Source organism: Mastomys coucha, unplaced genomic scaffold (genome assembly GCF_008632895.1).
Source record: "Mastomys coucha isolate ucsf_1 unplaced genomic scaffold, UCSF_Mcou_1 pScaffold22, whole genome shotgun sequence".
NCBI classification, from domain to species: Eukaryota; Metazoa; Chordata; class Mammalia; order Rodentia; family Muridae; genus Mastomys; species Mastomys coucha.
The window spans coordinates 8835498-8854876 of NW_022196905.1; the positions used below are offsets into that span (position 1 = coordinate 8835498).

The following is a 19379-nucleotide window of genomic DNA, read 5'->3' on the forward strand; positions in this document are numbered from 1 at the left end:
TTTGACTGAGTCCCTGCCTAATCAACAATTCACATTTTATTGGAGACATTAAACCACATTGTGGGTTGATTAAAACATTCTTTCCAACTAATAACTTTGTTAAATGCCTATACATTCTCTGTGGGAACAGATCCACAAGTTCGTAGCTCATGAGGATCAGGGGCAAATCCCTTATAATGTTTAGGCATGCCTAGCTCTGCTTTGAGTTATGGTTTGTGAAACTTTTTTCTTCCAAGCTTGAGGAAATACTGAAATGCACCCATCATTTGTACTATTCTTTACAAAGCAAACAAGGATACCATCACCAAATGCATTGAAAGTCATGGTCTTATTATAATTTGACTCCTGCCCAGGGAGATCCAAGAAATTGAGTATTATTACTGGTCACAGGAATCTCCGGTTTGGACCACACTGCTGGATATATCAGTGGTGAATCAGTAACAGGCCCAGTGGACTTCACCATGTGCAGGAATCGTCATCATCAGTAAGGGAATCAGCAGGAACATGGGACTGTTCCATTTGTTGCAGCCTTTCTGGCAAACACCAAACTCCATTTTCTTCCTGTGAAAAAACACAAATGTGACCATATCCCCATATGAGTACAGGGTTGGGTCCATGCCATTGTCCTGTCATAGGATCCTTCCATTTCACTGAAGCATATATAGTGGAAGTGTGAGGATGCCAAAAACACTCAGCTGCTGAATGTCCATGAACATCCAAATTTTAAAAATTTAAAATAAAAACAGCATGATTTAAATCATTTTGTGGTATACAGGAGTATAACTCCCCCTTTTTTATTTTATGAAGATATTGTTTTAAAGTTCCATGGTCCCATTCCACAATACCTTGTCCTTGAGGATTATAAGGAATCCCAGTAATATGGGTAATATTAAATTGTTGACAGAAAGTCTCAAATGCTTGGCTGCAGTAGCCAGTTCCATTATCTGTCTTAATCTGATTGGGGACACCCAGTATAGAAAAACAATGGAGGCAATGACTAATTACAGTTTTAGTTGCTTTTCCTATGAAAATAAGTTGCAACTAGAAAGCCTGAGAAGATGTCAGTAGTCACATCTACATATTTTAATTTTCTAAAATCAGAAATATGAATAATGTCCATTTGCCATAATTGATTAGGTATAAGTCCTTGAGGATTAACACCATTATGTGGTACAGGAAGAAACTGAGGATGATCAGGACAAGCCTTTACAATTTGATGTGCACATTCTCTAGAAATACAAAATTGTTGTCTCAAGGTATTACTATTTTGATGATGTAAAGAATGAGATTGTTTGGCTAACTGTTCCTGTTTAAGGCATATAATCTTCCTGGTGTACAAATCTGCTGTGGCATTGCCTTCACTAAGGGGTCCAGGCAATCCAGTATGAGCTCTTAATGTCCTACAAAATAAGGAACTGTATGCTCTATTAATTGAGTTATATTTGCATAAATAATTGCAAAATTTGAGAATTAGCAGTATGTATAAGAGGAATAATTTCAAGTAATTGTAAACCACGAGTTATATATTGGCTATCAGTATACAAATTAAAAGCTTGATTTTTCAACATTTCCAAAACAGCAGCTATAGCACATAGTTCAATTATTTGTGGTGAAGCAGGGGGAAACTCAAGAGAATGAACATGTGACCCAATCATATGATGTCTTCCCATTAGATGGGCCATCTGTAAATACAGTGAGTATATCTTCTATGGGCTGCATATGCAAATTTACAGGAGACACAAAAACATGCATAGAGGCAATTTGTAACAACTTGTCTTTTGGATAATGATTATCAATTTTCCCTGAAAAGTTTGTATATGCAATAGGTCAAATATCAGTATTTTGCAATAGCCAATTTAATTGCTGTTTGGAATAAGCAATAAATATTTCATCAGATTCTTTCCCAAAATATTTCCATGATTTAACCCTACAATTCTGTATTAACACAGCAACAGCTTCATAATAGGGTGTTAAAACTTTACTTGGAGATAAAGAAAGATGAATACACATTAATGGTCCCTTTTGCCAAAGGACTACTGTGGCTACGTGAGTTGTACCAATGATGCAAGCAGCCAACAATTGATCATAGTCTATAACGTATCTGTTGGTGGCTAATAGCTTCCTCTACTTTCTGCAAAGCTATTCGTCCCTCGTCAGTTAATTGTCAAAGGGAATTAAGATTTGCATGCCCTTTGAGGGTATCAAAGAGGGTTTAAGTTCTCCTGTAGTAAGCTTAAGATGAGGTCTTAGCCAATTAATATCTCCTAACAACTTTTGAAAATCATTTAGCATAAGTAAATTATCTTTTCTTATTTAAATTTTCTGTGCTTATTTAAATTTTCTAATTTGTTTAGGATATAACTGATGTTCCAAATATTGAAAAGGATATTGCCTCTGAATTTTTTCTGGAGCAACAACTAATCCCCAAGATTTTGAACTTTGTTGTATAAGAGCAAAGGCTTGTAGTAAAACTCCCTCAGAAAGATCAGCTAATAAAATATCATCCATATAATGAATAATATACACTGAAGGATACAAGGTCCTAACCTCTTGTATTGAAGCAGCAACAAATTTTTGACATAAAAGTAGGGCTATTAGCCATTCCTTGAGGCAAACTTTCCAATAATATTGCTTCATGGGTTTTTAAAAATTACAAACAGGGACACTAAATGCAAACCTTTTATAGTCATCAGGATGCAAAGGAATAGTATGAAAACAATCTTTTAAATCTATGATTTTTTTTTTTTTTTTTGGTTTTTCAAGACAGAGTTTCTCTGAGTAGCCCTAGTTGTCCTGGAACTCACTCTGTAAATCAGGCTGGCCTCGAATTCAGAAATCCACCCACCTCTGCTTCCCAAGTGCTGAGATTAAAGACATGTGCCACTACCGCCTGGCTTAAATCTATGATAATTTTATGTGTATTCTTTTTTTTGATTGGCAGTTGGGGTAGGTAGACCAGGTTGTAATGACCCCATAAGTTCCATAGTTTTATTAACCTTTTGTAAATCTTGCAGTAATCTTCATTTGCCTGAGTTTTTCTTAATTACAAATATAGGTGAGTTCCAGGGTCAACTGGAAGGTTCAATGTAGCAGCTTGCAACTGCTCCTGCACTAGCTGTTGAATGGCCAGGATATTTTCTGAAGTAAGAGACCACTGATCAATCCATACAGGAATATCACTTTTCCAAGTGATTTTATCCTCACGGAGTGCAGGTTTGTCAATGGTCTCCATTAAAAATACCCTAGACCTGTTTTTCCTTTTTTAGGGGTAACTGTAATGGGCTCTGATTCTCCCTGATTTTGCTTTCCTAACCCTTGGTTAGGTAAATAACCACAATTAAACATTTGTTGTATAACTTTACTATTTGGACTGTATAAAAGGACTCCCATGTCCTTCATTATATCTCTCCCCCACAAATTAACAGACAAATTGAAAACAAAGTAAGGTTGAAAATATCCTTGGTGACCTTCCTCATCCTCCCAATGTAAGAGATCACTGCTTTGCTCAGGACTCTGACTTAGTCCTATCCCTGGTAATTGAGTAATGGTAGTTGTTTTAGGCCAAGATCCAGGCCAATGAACAGAAATTATTACAGATACATCTGCTCCTATACCTAGCAGCCCTCTAATCTTTTCCCATTTATTCTTAAGACTAGTTTGGTCTTTCAGCTTTTATAGCTTGGATCCAATAAGCATCTGAAGAACTGAGTCCTTTTGGCCCTCAAACATTAGTTTTAACTTTATTTTTTTTTGTCATAACCAATGATATAAGGAGTAATTGAGCAATTCTCTGCCTGAGTTGATTGACAGAAATATGGGTAGGTGAAGAAGTCATAATTTTAATTTCCCCGGTGTAATCTGCATCTATAACTCCTGGGGCAATCATCAATTCTGCCGTAGTGGCACTGCTTCTTCCCAGTAACAATCCTACAGTTCCTGGCAATAGTGGACCATATATTCCAGTAGGAAGGGCCTGCATCCCCATTACTGGAGTTTAATACTGTGTAGGCACCTCTGCTGGTCCAGTCCTGTGCTGCCTGGGGTGGTTCAGAAGAGATCCTCAAAGGATTGTTTTGCTGAGGAATGAACTGCATGGCCCCATAACATTGATTCAGGGCCTGGAGTTGACCCCCTCTCCCATTTCTCTGACGGAGAGGATTTCCTAGGTCATCTCTCTTAGACCTGCATTCTTTAGCCGAATGAGTCCCTCTGTTACATCTTGGACAGACTCCTGTTTCTTTCCATTATTTTCCTTAGTTTTCTTTGAGCAATTTCTCACTAGATGCCCTGTCTGTCCACACCCAAAACAACTCCCAAGAGGCCCATTAACTCTCCTCTTTCCTTTTCCAGCCTGTTGAGATAAAACCTGTTGCATGGTTTTTCCTTGTAGTGCGGCAGCTATGGCCACACCATGCACATAAGAAGGAACATAATCTATTATCGTAATTGTTCCAGTCCTTGTAGAAGGTCTTATGGCAGGCTGTGTTTGCATTCTCATAGGCCAATTGTTTCACTAAAAGCATTCTGACATTAACATCTCTACACACTCTCCCAGATGCTTTAATCAGCCTATCTACAAACTCCTGAAAAGGCTCATCAGGTCCCTTCTTACTTTTGAAATATCTTGAGACAAATCCCCTTTATTAAACAAGGTATTCCAGGCCCTACAAGCAGCAGCACCAATTTGAGCATAAGTACTAAGATTAAATTGTTACTGATTCTGTATATCCGGATATTGGCCTTCTCCTGTTAATATCTCATAAGTAACGGGATTGTTAGTCCTAGTGTTTAACTCTGCTGCCTGCTGACATCTTTAAAAAAATTCCATTTTCCATAGCAGTTAATCTGCCTCCCACCAAGCATGCATGAGCTAATTGTTTCCAATCTGCAGGCAGAAGAGCCTCAGTAGGCAGGCCATCTAACAGAGCCATGGTGAATGGAGCAGTAGGTCCATACTGAGCACAGGCCGTTTTAATTCCTTTAGTTGTTTAAAAGGAATAGGAGTGTGGTATATAACTGCATTCCCTTCTTGATCCTGTGTTTCAAACACAGGGCATTGGAAAGCATATCTTCGTATATCTTCCCCTCATTCTACAGCCTGTTGCAGTCCTGCCTGAAGAGGTGATAAAAAAGTAACACTAGGATTCAAAGTAAGAGGTCTCCCCTCATTTCTGTTACCTTTTAAAGTCATTGGTACATCCTCCTCAGAATCTGAACTTTCGCTACTCTTTGGTTCTACAAGAACTTGCTCAAATCTTTCAACAAGCTGAGCTAATTCTTTTTGTTTCATCTTCTTTTGTCTCTGGGCTATCTTTGCCTGTTCCTTCCCGAAAAATACCTTAAGAGAATCCCAAGAAGGAGGCCAATCCTCATTACAGTACTTAGCAGCCTTTTTCTCCAATTCAATTTTGTCTCTAGGATCAAGAGGCTTGGCACTCTTTCCTGCCTTGTCTGAAACCTCAGATATAGGAGGTGCAAATGGAATGATTTCACCTTTCCTCTTGCTTTCACTATCTCCATCTTCCAATATCTTAACTAATTTTATACTTTCACATCTAGGATCTAACGTATCTCTAACTAGGGTCCAAAGGCTAAAAGCACCTATGGGAATTTTTTCAAGACCATGTGTTGTATAGTACCCTTTTATCCCTTCTCAACTTTCTCCCATGTCTATAAACTTACCATTCCCTCCTCAGAGAACCAAGGACAGATTTCTCCTATAAAATCAGAAACTGGGTAATTTGTTTCTGACTTATTTTCGCTTCTCCGGCCTTTTGCATTTTTTTTTTTTAATTTTATTTTCGAGACAGGGTTTCTCTGTATAGCCCTGACTGTCCTGGCGCCACCACCGCCTGGCTCCTTTTGCATATTTTTAAGCATATATTGAAAGGGCATTCTACCATCCCGTTGCCTCATTCTTATGGGATTTACTCACAGCTGGCCCAAATTTTCTTCTGCGCTTCTTCTTCTTCCCACTGTGTCCTTTGCTGTATCCCTCTTACTGGAGCTCCAACATTGAGGCACCACTTGACCAAGCCTGCTCAGTCAGTCAAAGGAATTCTCCAGTGCAGGAGTGAGGATTGAAAAGAAAGAGACAATTAGACAACACTGCAGCATGGCCTCAGTCAATTCTGAGACTGAAGGCAGGTTTAATTTTTCCCAATCTGCTTTCATACCATTTTAATTACCTGCAAGCAATAAGGGCAAACAGTACAAGAAACACAAATAGTCAAGGAACAAGCAAGGCAATGAACAAAGTCCCGTGATCACTCTCCAGATTGCTGTTTCTAAGGGCTTGTCAGGACGACCAAAATATCCGAGCCTACTTCCCTGTCCAAGCCCAAAAGCAGATTCTTGCCTGAAGCCTACTTCTTTTGTTCCACCCTAAAATTAAGATTCCTGTCTGAACTTACTTCCCTGTTCTAGCCTAAAATTAGATTCCTGCCTGAGCTTACTTCCTTGTCATGGGCTAATGCCAGATTCCTGCCTGAAGCCCATTTCCTTGTCCTTGGCCAAGATTCCTACCAAGCAGCCCCCAAAACTCCTCACAAACAACCATGTGAAACTATGAGTGGTCAATAGGAATATGGTGTCATGCTAACAGACAGAATGTGGGAACGCAGCAAGGTCTGTCTGTCCAGATCCTTCTTGGTTTCTCTGTGCAGAGGTCTTCCCTCTGGGCGTAGAACAGGAAGCCTTGTGAAATGAGAATCATGTGATTCACTATCAGGCAAAGAGATCACAAATTTCCTTATGACTTCTGTCATACCAAAGGTAGGAGAGGGGTTTAGTTTTAGGCCCTACTTTGGGGGAAAGGGTTTTAGGTTGGGTTTTCTGCCTTGGGGAAGAGAAATGTTAGTGTCTATGTGGTTAGATTATCCATGGCAGCTCTAGAGTGATGTAAGGGAGAAGAATTGAGAGGCTTGATCTGACCTTAAGCAAGACTGGGTTTTTTGTTTTGTTTTGCTTTGTTTTGTTTTTTCACATGTGCATGCATATGGACAAAATGCCTAGAGGGAAAGATGTGATGGAACATTATAGAGTGGAAGTGATTTCTGTAGTCCTCAGAGAAGCTGGGAAGTGTAACTACTACTATGGTTTTTCTTGGAAGAAAGAAAGGGGAGGAAAGAGAAACAGGGAAGAAACAGACAACGACCACTGTTTTGGGCCTCCTCCCCAGGCATCTACTTTGGGTTATTGTGTTTTGAGCTCCAATAACAAAGAAAAAGGAAGGAACTCGTGTTTGAAATGTAATATTTAGTTAACAGTTAATGAAATAGTGAACATACTTATATGTAAATGAAAGGCTGGAGAATCTTAGAATTTAAAATGAGGGCATTTAATACAAATGTATGGTGTACAACCTTTACCTAAAAGGGGGCATGGAAAACCTCTGCCACAAGCCAAAAAAAGGTGGAGTAGCCAGTTCCAGGAACTTTGCTAACCCAGAGCCTCAGGGCTCTGGTTCCCGAGACCTGCCCCTCCTGAATGATCCACAATGAGGGCGGAACTAGGAATGAAGGTCTACTGGTTTACGAGGCTCTCCACCCTGCCAACCAGTAGATGAAGATTACATTCCTAGAATGAATGTGTTCCCCTCCCTAACTGAATACTTTGGGTCAGGTCCCTCTGAAAGTTTCCACTGTTTATGTTCTGTTTCCTTGGTAACCCTCTCCCTGCTCCCAACTTGTGGGTTAAATACCCCACACTTCTTGTGTTCGGCGTCGAACTCCTCTGACTGGCAAGGTCATGAGATCGACCCTGGTACAGGTATCCCCAATAAACCTCATGTGATTGCAGCAAGTTCAGTCTCTCGTGAGTCATTGGGTAGTTGCTTCATCCCAAAACTTGAGTAAGGATCTCCCCAGTTCTGGGGGTCTTTTATAAATCTAGAGTAAGAAAGGACCTGTGTGTTAAATTGTTGTTTCTCAGAGTCTCCTTGGCACCAGGCCCTACTGGAGTAGCCAGGGCAACAAAGTCTGGCTGGAACTTCTGAAGCTTCTCTTTTATTGCTTGCAAGATTCTCTTAAATCACACAGGCACTGGGGTTGGGGTAGCTGGGAGAGGGTGAGGGTGTATGGCAGGACAGTGATCTCTTGATCTTTCAAGATTCAACTAGGACTTCAAATTGCTTGGTTATGTGAGATTCCCAGAGGGATCCCCACACTCAAATCCCAGGAGCAATGACCCCACATACCACCAAGACACGGATGTGATGCAATCTGCAAGAGGCTTTTTATTCCAGCTAGCTGGGGCGAGACTCATATCCCTTGCAGGGGTAAAGGAGTCTGGCCCCAAGCAAAAATTTAAACAGGTTTTTATACCCACACAGTTTTTAGGGAAAAAGGGGAAACTAAGTCAGGGGAAAGTACGGGGTAGTCTCTGATTGGTGCTGGCTTGTGCTAGGGTTCAGAAGCAGGTTAGCCACCTGGCAATTGTTTGTTACTTCATTTTTCTTTTCTCCTGCCAGGCCGTTCTGATCTCTAAGCTGTGGGAGCTGGTCTCCCATTCTTCTATGTTCTGGGAGCTGGTCTCTTATTCTTCTATATCCTGGGAGCTGGTCTCCCATTCTTCTATGTTCCTGGAGCTAGTTTCCCATTCTTCTATGTTCCTGGAGCTAGTTTCTCATTCTTCTAAGTCCTGGGAGCTAGTCTCTCATTGAGTTCAACTAACTGCTAAGTTCCCACAGTACAGTTTGAAAATTTTAACCTCTCAGTTATAGCAAGTCAGTTGAGTTTTATTTTCTTATATTCCCAAGTAAAAGGGATGCTGGTTCTTTTAAAGGCTTTGGAAAAGATACTTTATTTAAAAGTTGTCACTTAGGGTAGAAAACTGGCTCAAATTTGAATGATATAGTGCTATGCTATGCTTTCACTGGTATTTATCAGAAGTTTTGAGATCTGAAAACTCGAAAGCAAAGAGATGTCAGTTTCCAAATGGCAGGCTATGGTCCCACCACATTCTCACAGAAGCAGTACAGAGAGATAGAGGCTGTGGAGAGGAGAGTGTTCTGGCCTTGGGCCCTTCCCTTTGTGTTACTCACCAGATGCCTCTTTAATTCCATCTGTGACTTTAAAGGAAAACATCTTCAGGCTTTAATTTCACAGAGCTGTTGAGCAAATCACCAGTGTTGTTTGGTTCTTTGTTTATTTTTATAGATCTGGATTATAATAATTCCTCCCATTTGTATGAGGTTTCCCATTTTTATAATACCTTATGCTTTTAATCCTCACAATAAACACTGGCATGAGGGTCCAGATGGCTCTTCAGCTCCCACTGACTTGACACCTCTGCTTTATGACTTTAATTATAAAAGTGACTATCCTGGTGTTGGCCAAATCCTACCCTAGTGCCTGCCTGCTTGATTCTCAGAGGTGATGGGGAAAAAGAGGATTCCTTTGATGTCAGTTGTAGGAGTGAAGAAGAAAAACTTTAGGTTCCTGGATGAGATGGAAGTGAAGCAGTCCATATTCCCTCTGCTCTGGGACACTCTGGAAGGGTTGGTACATCCATGTCGAAGAGGCACTGTCCCTTAACCACTGGGGAAGGCTTTCTGTCAAGGTGACCCCATGGGTCACCTTGTGAAGCTAGCAGAAGAGAGATGTCTTGGGAAGAAGCCACAAGATCCCATAGAATTTCAACAAGTCATTTGCCTTCAAGATGATTTGGTAAAAATGAAGCAAACTGTGTGCTATAGGTATTAAATAAAAGACAATATATGCTATAAGTGTGCAACATTAATAAAATTATGAGCAGTCGTGGGAATGAAAGACCCCCAGAACTGGGGAGATCCTTACTCAAGTCTCAGGATGACTCTACCACCCAATGACTCACGAGAGACCGAACTTGCTGCAATCACATGAGGTTTATTGGGGATACTGGTATTGGGGTCGATCTCGTGACCTTGTTGGCCAGAGGAGTTTGACCCCGAACACAAGAAGTGTAGGGTATTTAAAAGGAAAACCCATAAGCTAGGGGCAGGGAGAGGGTTACCAAGGAAACAGTGGAAAATTTCAGAGGGACCCAACCCAAGGTATTCAGTTAGAGAGGGGAACATATTCATTCTAGGAATGTAATCTTCATCTACTGGTCCACAAGGGTAGGGAGTCTCATAAACCAGTAGACCTTCATTCCTAGTTCCGCCCTCATTGTGGATCAGCCAGGAGGGGCAGGTATTGGGAACCAGAGCCCTGAGGCTCTGAGTTAGCCAAATTCCTGGAACTAGCTACTCCACCTTTTTTGGCTTGTGGCAGAGGTTTTTCCATGCCCCCTTTTAAGTAAAGGTTACACATTATACATACATTTCTATTAAATGCCCTCATTTTAAATTCTAAGATTCTCCAGCCTTTCAGGAAGAGGATCAGGAGTATCTGGAGGAAGAGGATAAAACACAACAATGGAGAAAACCAGCTTTCAGGGAAATTCCTCCTTACAGTTCAGTGCAAACTCTTGAGTTACAGCATTGTTGCTATAGCCAGTTAATCTATTTAATTCAATCCTGGTGGCTGCAGCATGCTCCTCACTACCAATCCCAATGTTCTGGGTTCCCGAATGAAAGACACAGGCACACAGCCTTTATATTTTTATATACCTTAAATAGCTCAATGGCTGGGCCACCTCTTACCCTCCACATGGCTAATGTAATTCCCTCTGATATTCCTAAGTTATTACTTTCTAAAATCCATATCTCATCTTTGCTGTCCTAGACCCATTCTGGAGGCCTTCTTGGGGCTGCTCTTGCCTGGCTCCTATGTGGTGGCTATGCTCTCTGTCCCACACTTTCTCAGGCATTCTTCACTCCTCCACTTTCTCCTGGCATGGTGGATCTCCCACTTCCTTCCTCCTTTCTTGGTCTCTTGTCCAGGAATCTTAAAAGTTCCACTTCTGTCTGCCCTGCCCAGCCATTGTTTGTCTGCATCTTTATTTACCAGTTAGAACCAACTGGGGACAGGCTCCCTCAGTCTCACACTGCAAACAGATTTTTGGGGGAACAAAATTAGCATGAGAATACAAGCAGCTACACACTGTGACCTTCTTTCATTAGTAGACTCCCCTGCAGTGGTGTTCTTACATTGATTTCCATCCTATTTCTGATCATAGTTTGAAAATAGTTAAAGCGTAGAAGTATTTTCTTGCTCCAGGGAGATTTATCAGGAAAAAAAAATCTTTAATTAGAATTCCTTTGGATTGGCATTTATAAGCCTTAGCCAGTCAGTAAGGAATCAACCCCCACCCACTGCCAACAAGGATCCTTCACAACACTGGCCTTTTCTTTCTTTCTTTCTTTCTTCCTTCCTTCCTTCCTTCCTTTCTTTCTTTCTCTTTCTTTCTTTCATTCATTCATTCTTTTTTTTTTAAGATTTATTTATTTATTTATTTTATGTGTATGAGTACACTGAAGCTGTACAGATGGCCATGAGCCATCATGTGGCTGCTGGGAACTGAACTCAGGACGGCCCCGCTAGCTCCGGCCCTGCAATTTACTGGAGCTGTCTTCAGACACACCAGAAGAGAGCATCAGATCTCATTACGAGTAGTTGTGAGCCACCATGTGGTTGCTGGGATCCGAACTCAGGACCACCGGAAGAGCAGTCAGTGCTCTTACCCGCTGAGCCATCTCGCCAGCCCCAACTGGCCTTTTCTTTATGAACTTTTGGGATAATTGTAAAGACTGCTTTTTCCCCTCACAACTGTTCTGCATTTGGTAGTATAGAATTTGCCTTCAGGAGAATTATCTCTAATTTAGCTTTATAGGTAATGAAATTTTAATTTATGGAGGCTCACCTTGTAACTAGTGTGAGGTGTGTGTTATATCCTAAATGCCTATGGGTTAGTACCAGTCCACAAATGAAGGTTATAGGTCACAGTGCAAGAGAATAGTTTGCAGTCCTAAAAGAAGCAGTCAAGGCTGCATGATGCTGAATTTAACCCGTCCTTCTCTCTTTAACTTGCAAAACACACACTTCTCTGTAGTGATCATTTTGGTTTCCTTAGAAATACAGAAACACGCTGGGCGGTGGTGGCACACACCTTTAATCCCAGCACTTGGGAGGCAGAGGCAGGTGGATTTCTGCGTTCGAGGCCAGCCTGGTCTACAGAGTGAGTTCCAGAACAGCCAAGGCTACTCAGAGAAACCCTCTCTCGAAAAAATCAAACAAACAAACAAACAAAACAAAAAACCCAAAAACAACAACAACAACAAAAAAACCAGAAACACTATAAGAATGTTTTCATTTTAATCCCAGGTGTGGGATATGGAGCTATTTCATATTGTCCACAAGAACTGACTATGATTTTGCCAGCTGCAGATATTTTCTGTGATTGTGAGGACTTTTTAGAAGGTATATAAATGGTAGGGGCCCAAGATGTAGGGTGGGTTGTTGGTTGGTTGCTGTTGGTCATGGTTTGTTATCAAGTAGTTGTGTAAAAAGAAGAAACAAGAAGAAGAGGAGGAGGAGGAAGAGGAGGAGAAGGAGAAGAGGAAGGGGAAGGGGAAGGAGAAGGGGAAGGAGAAGGAGAAGAGGAAGAAGAAGAAGAAGAAGAAGAAGAAGAAGAAGAAAAGAAGAAGAAGAAGAAGAAGAAGAAGAAGAAGAAGAAGAAGAAGAAGAAGAAGAAGAAGAAGAAGAAGAAATTAAACATCTTGACAAAGACCAAACTTGCTCCAAAGAACTCAATGCCCTTAATCAGCAGGAATTAGTCTAATGATAACATCACCCCCTTTGCCTTCTGTCCTTTTCTCTCTCCTATCTAGGGTTGGGGGTTGAAAGGGTGGGGAGAGTTTGGAGAAAGGCAAAAGAATAAAAGAATCCACAATGTAGACTGTAAGGAGCATGTAAGGCCTGAAGGCCAGGAAGGCTAAAATGAAATATTAAGTGACAAAATGAGCGAAATGAAAGTGAATGTGTGAAATGGATAAGCACCGCAAGGCAGTAACCCAGAGTGGAGCCTTAGATAAAGATGCATGAAGCCCAACGTGCAGACATAGATAGAGATAAGTAAAGAGCTTAAAAACCACGGCCAGAAGTGCCCGAGTCAGAGACGGGATGGCTGCTAGGCGAATCCATGCTGCCCAGGCCCCCGACTCTCCATTCCCCACAGCCTGACTCGCTGACCCGCTGCCGCCCGAGCCTGACCCTGCTAGACCACAGCGCTGCTGGGACACGCCGCCCTGCCGGGACCCGCCGCACGCAGCTCTGCCTGGACCGGAAACCTGAGCCTGAAGATCTGAGGAGCCAACCCGGAAGTAAACAGAAAGTGACGCCAGAGAAGTCAGAGCCCGAGCCTGCGAAGCGGGAGACAGGTCGTATAATCCCTTAGCTTATGATGTTAGAATCTCTTAGCTTATGATGTTAGAATCCCTTAGCTTATGATGTTAGAATGTTAGGATGTTTGGAATTGTTCTGCTAGTAATACTAGTGATTGCTATGTTATTTTGGTGTGTAATTTGTGTGATACAGCCTGATATAGTACATAAAAGCTCTTTTGGCACCACGTCTGACTTCTTGTCTTCTGTCATAATTGCTGAGGGGCGTCCACCAGCTGAAACCATAGGCTGGTCACCCTAAGTGCTCGCGACATAGACAAAGTCTGGCTACACTTCTCTCAGACCACTGAACCAATGCCCTGACAACAGCTGATGAGTCTAAAGCTTAATATCATGGCAATTCAAGGACACTGACTGGTGGACAGACAGACAGACTATATTGGCTATGGAGTTTTACTGATGCCTAAGCACAGTTGGAGTCTGCAGGTGGAGACAGTTCAGTAAAGAGGAGCACACAGATGCTCCTTGCATCCATATTTGAAAATGAGGAGCCTATGGAATCATTTCCACCAAAGATGTGTAGCGTCTACTGCCTTTGCCTGGGAGTGGACAGCATTCCAGTCCCCCTCCCAGGACCCTGAATCCGAAGATAAAAGACACTCACACACAACTTGTTACTTTATAATTTGCCTTCTAGGCACAATTGCTGGGCACAGATATCTTCCACCTGGAAATTTATTATCTCTGTCTCTCCTTGGCCACCTGCCTAAGCAGAGGCTGCAGGCCCTAGCTCCCCACCTCTACCCCCCACCCCTGTACCCCAAGCCTCACATGATTGTTGCATTCTTCTTCCCCCAAAGCATGGCAGAAAATGCCCCTTTCCTTCTTTCCATCTGCCTTTTCCTCCTGGGACCCAGATGTCCCACTTGTACCTTCCGTCCAGCAATTGGCTCCCCGGCCTTCTTTATTGACAAACCAAGAACCAATTGAGGAATGGGATTTTAACATCAGGCCCACTCTCTACAAGATGAGTCTTGTCCTCAGATTGCACCTGATGTACTCACCTAGAACCTTCCTCTCCTGTCTGCTTTAGGAGCTCCTTTTCATTATGCCCCCACCCCCAACCTTTCTCTACCTAGATGCTGAGGCAAGGAGAGTTTTTCCTTTTCTTCCCTTATGACAGAGTTGGCAAAGTAGTCCCCTAGTCCTAGTCTCCGGCCGCACAGTCAGTCAGTCCATTGTAACCTCCTGTCAGCTACGGGCTATTCCTAGTCTCCCGCTGCACAGTCAGCCCACTGTAACCTGCTGTCAGCTATGGGCTATTCCTAGTCTCCCGCCGCACAGTCAGCCCACTGTAACCTGCTACATGCTTTTTTTAGAGTCTTTTCCTCACCCTGGCCTGCATTCCTACAATTGTCTTTTTTCTTTTCTTTTTAAAAAAATCTTCTCAATAACATCTGACACAAACTACTGTTCCCGTTTTTCCTCTTCCCTCCACTCCTGTCATTTTTTTTCCTGCCTGAGAAATGATTTCTTAGCTAGTTTTTTAAAAATTGCCTAAAAGCAAATTCTTTTCAAAAAAACAAAATCCTTAATAACAGTATTCACAGGGGAAGTTGAAAGGTTTGACTCCCCAGTACAGGAAACATCGGGCATCCTCGGGCACATCTGAGGAATTTATCCCATGGAAGTCCATGAGTCATTTCACCTTCCAGTGGTTTCCTATGGAAGCAGCTGCCACTCTCAGCCTCTTCCCTGACCTCTGGGAAAGAACATGGGTCACTCAGGTTTCAGAGAAACCTTGCCCGCAATGAGAAAGAACATCATTCAAATCTGCCTTTAAAAATCTCTTTGCCCGCTGGGCAGTGGCGGCGCTCGCCTTTAATCCCAGCACTTGGAAGGCAGAGGCAGGTGGATTTCTGAGTTCGAGGCCAGCCTGGGCTACAGAGTGAGTTCCAGGACAGCCAGGGCTACACAGAGAAACCCTGTCTCAAAAAACAAAAAACCAAATCAAACCAAACCAAACCCCCCCCCCAAAATCTCTTTGCCCAAACTTGAGTTGGGCTTGGAGCATGGGACAGGAGGCTTCCAGCATTGGCCACTCTGACTCTAGATTGCTCATAGCAGCTAGTAGAATTCAAATACTGTGAATAATTTCTTATCCTGACTGTTCAGGAGTGATGTTAGTGCTTGCTCAGTACTGATGTATTTGAAAACAGTACTGTCCATGGTTGGTTGCATCCTTGTATATGGAACCTACTAGACATAGTGGCTGTTAGTTATCTGTCCAGTCAGTCCAGAGAAAAAATTTTCAGAGTACAGGCATCATTTAGAATTCGATCACTTTCAGAGCTCACTGTGTACTGCTTTCTGGACACTGCTGACAGCAGGGAGGATTTCAAAAATGTGTACATTCCTGAGATTTGTACGTAAATAGTCATATGTAACTTGTGAATAGTGGGTTTTGTTTCAAAAAGACTTCATCCCACTCACTGTGCCAGAATGGTCTAAAAAGTATCATAAAACCAAAGGCAGACAGTCCAGATTACAGAGTGTAATATATAGTACATGTATGGGCAGAAACATGCAGTGTAAAACTTGTTGGTCCTCAGACCCCTACCTCAGGAGGATGCTTTGTAAGCTCAGCTAAGCAAAGATGGGCTACAGCCAACCAGAGTGCACCTGGCCACTCTGAAAAAAAATATTTATATGTTCAAATGTCAGTTATGAAATAAATATCAGTGGCTGGCACACCATAAGCTGGCACACCAGCTTACCATCTTAACAATTTTGTTTGCCCTGTCCCTTCAGGGTTTGGATGTGTGCTGGGTAACTTGGTACTCAAAATGACCAAATGGAGGTAGTCATGTGCAGCTGGATCCCCCATTTTGTACCTTTCTGTGCACACCTGTGTTCCTCAGGTTTATTCTGGTTTGTTTGAAGTAGCTAGGTGTGCTCCTGTAGTGATGAGCAACAGTTGTACTCAGCCACTCTCATCCTCTTCTGAGCCTGAAAGGACATGTTTCCTGTGCTTCACTATATATTTTTTTAAAGATTTATTTTATTTATTTTATGTGTATGAGTACACTGTAGCTGTACAGATGGCTATGAGCCATTATGTGTGTGTTTGCTGGGAATTGAACCCAGGACCTCTGCCAGCCCCGTTTGCTCCAACCTGCTCACTCTAGCGTAATTCACTGTAGCTGTCTTCAGACACACCAGAAGAGGGTGTCAGATGTCATTACAGGTGGTTGTGAGCCACCATGTGGTTGCTGGGATCCGAACTCAGGACCTTCAGAAGAACAGTCAGTGCTCTTACCCAGTGAGCCATCTCCCTAGCCCTTGTGCTTCACTATTAAGTGTGATGTTCTTTGTATGCTTTGGTAGATATCCTTTAGCAGTTGAGGAAAATATCCTTCTAAGTTTGAATTATTATCAGAATGGACTCTGAATTTTAACATTTTTCCTTGTGTTGAAATGATTTTGTTTTTATCCTTTAACGTGCTAATTTCTTTCTTTCTTCCTTTTTTTTTTTTTTTTTTTTTTTTTTTTTTTTTTTTTTTTTTTTTTGTTTGTTTTTTGAGACAGGGTTTTTCTGTGTAGCCCTGGTTGTCCTGGAACTCACTCTGTAGACCAGGCTGGCCTCAAACTTAGAAATCCACCTGCCTCTGTCTCCCAAGTGCTGGGATTAAAGGCGTGTGCCACCACCATCTGGCCTAATTTATTTCTTTAATAGATTTTTAATAGTAACATATCTTTGCAGTTTTGGAGTATATACACCCTAACCATAATTTGTTAAGTTTTATATACATTTGAATGTTTGCTTTGCTAGTATTTTTATCTTTTCATTCATGTTCATAGGAGATTATCCTTAAATGGTGAATCAACACTTATTTCCAGATACGAGCTAGGGAATATTTTCTTGGTGTTTCTTTTCTTTTCAGAATTATTTGTTCTCAGAATTTCTGTTTTAATCCAGCAGTAAGGGTTTCTGCTCTTGAGGAAATAGCATAGATAAAGAAACTAAAGAGCATGAAGAGTCCTGGATAAGAACATCTATGGTGTGTTAGTCAGTTTCTCCTATGGTGACAAAATGCCTGAGAGAGAGGGGTCCACTCTAGGGAGGAGGGATGCACTGTGGCTCAAAGTTCAGAGCATTCAGTCATGCATGCAGCTCCATTGCACCTGGGACCATGTGAGATGATGTAAAATATTGTGATGAACAGCATGTAATGAGGCACATGAGAGAATGAGCATGGGGACCCAACAAACTATTTGCCCTGTCTTAGTCAGGGTTTCATTGATGTGAACAGACACTATGACCAAAGAAATTTTTGTAAAGGACAACATTTAATTGGGCCTGGCTTACAGGCTCAGAGGTTCAGTACATTATCATCAGGAACACGGACGGCAGCTTCCAGACAGGCATGATACTGGAGAAAGAGGTGAAAGTCTGCATGTTGTTCCAAAGGGAAACAGAAGACTGGCTTCCAGGTATCTAGGAGAAGGGTCTCAAAGCCCACTCACTCCTACAGTGACACACTTCCTCCAACAAGGTCAAACCTACTTAATAAGGTCATACCTCCAAATAGTGCCAATCCCTGGGCCAAGTATATTCAAACCACCACATCCCTTGAGGACATGCCCCACCTCTGAAAGGTCCCTACTCCCTACCACTGTTCCATCAACTTACAAATACATCAAAAACTTAGTCCATTGATGAAATCAGAGCCAGTCATTACTCAAAAGTCTATCAGTTGGCAGCCAACCCTTAACTCATGAGTCTTTTTTTTTTTTAAAAGATGCTTTGTATACAAACCACAACTCCAGAAGATAAAGAGAATTCAAATACAGTCTGAGAAGCAGTAGATCCCATTAGACTAATGCTTATTTATTAGTTTTCAAATCCCCTACCCTTCCTTTTCTTACCTTTCCTTTGGTGGTTTGAATAAGAAGGACCCCATCCCCACCCCCAGACACTACAGGTTTGAATCCTCAATCACCAGGGAATGAAAAGGATTAGGAAGCCTTGTTGAAGCAGGTGTGACCTTGTTGGAGGAAGTGTGGTGGGCTCTGAGGTTTCAAAAGTCCAAGCCAGGCCTAGTCATTCTCATGTTGCCTGCTGCCTGTGGATCTTTCTGAGATTGGCTTAATTCACCCAATATAATTTATCTCCAGTTGTGTCCATTTTCCTAAAATGATATAACTTCATTCTTCTTTGTGGCTGAAATAAAATTCCACTGGGCTTATATATCACATTTTCCTATCCTTCCTTCTGTCTTTGGACGCCTAGGTTAATTCCCCAACTTAGCTTTTGTGAATAGTGCTGTAGAAAGCAAACACTGACACACAAGGTTCTCTGTGATGTGCTGACTTGGAGCCCTTTGGGTAAACACTCAGCAGTGCTAGAGCTAGTCAGCATGGAAGATCTGACTTCAGTTTTTAGAAGTTCCATACAGACTTTCACAGTGGCTGAGTGACTAGTTTACATTCCCATCAGCAGGGTATAAAGGTTCCCCTCCCCCACTCCTCACCAACATTTGTTTTCTTAATGGCTAAGGTAAGATAGACTGTAGTCTTGGTTTGCATTTTTCTGATGGTTGCTGAGGTTGAACATTATTTTCATGTTTGTTAGCCATTTGTATTTCGCCTTTTCAGAAACATCTAACCATTCCTTTAGCATACTTATTCATTGGGTTGTTTGATTTCTTGTTTAGTTGTGTTTTAAATGTTCTTTGTATATTCTAGATATTAGTCCTCTATCATTGCATAGACAGCAAGGATTTCCCCCATCTGTAGGCTGTCTCTCTGCTTGACTGTTTCTTTGGTGATGCAAAGCTTTTTAGTTTCATGAGGCCTTTTGTCAGTTGTTGGTACTATTTCCCGAGCATTGGAGCCCCATTGAGAAAGTCCTTACCTGTGCCTATATTCTAAAGTATTTTTTCTCTACTCTCTATCAATTTCAGGGTCTCAGGTTATACTTTAATATATTAGACCCATTTGGGGGTGAGTTTTGTAAAGGCTGTGAAATAGAGCTTTTATTCTTCCCCATCTGGAAACCAGTTTCCTAGAACCATTTGTTGAAGTGCCTGCCTTTTCTTCTATCTGCATTTTT

At 41.8% G+C, this 19379-nt stretch overlaps 2 long non-coding RNA genes across 2 annotated transcripts in view; one reads left to right on the forward strand and one right to left on the reverse strand.

Annotated features, from left to right (window-relative positions):
* Window positions 1–309: 309 nt before the first annotated feature.
* On the reverse strand, window positions 310–13326 carry LOC116070469. Its single transcript, XR_004110408.1, has 3 exons — window positions 13211–13326; window positions 5936–6060; window positions 310–561 (listed from the first exon to the last, which is right to left on the reverse strand). It is a non-coding gene; the product is annotated as an uncharacterized LOC116070469 (long non-coding RNA).
* Window positions 12926–19379, forward strand: part of LOC116070470 — a 37250-nt gene continuing 30796 nt past the window's right edge. Inside the window, exon 1 of the long non-coding RNA XR_004110410.1 lies at window positions 12926–13300. This is a non-coding gene — a long non-coding RNA (uncharacterized LOC116070470). The remainder of the gene's footprint in view (window positions 13301–19379) is intronic.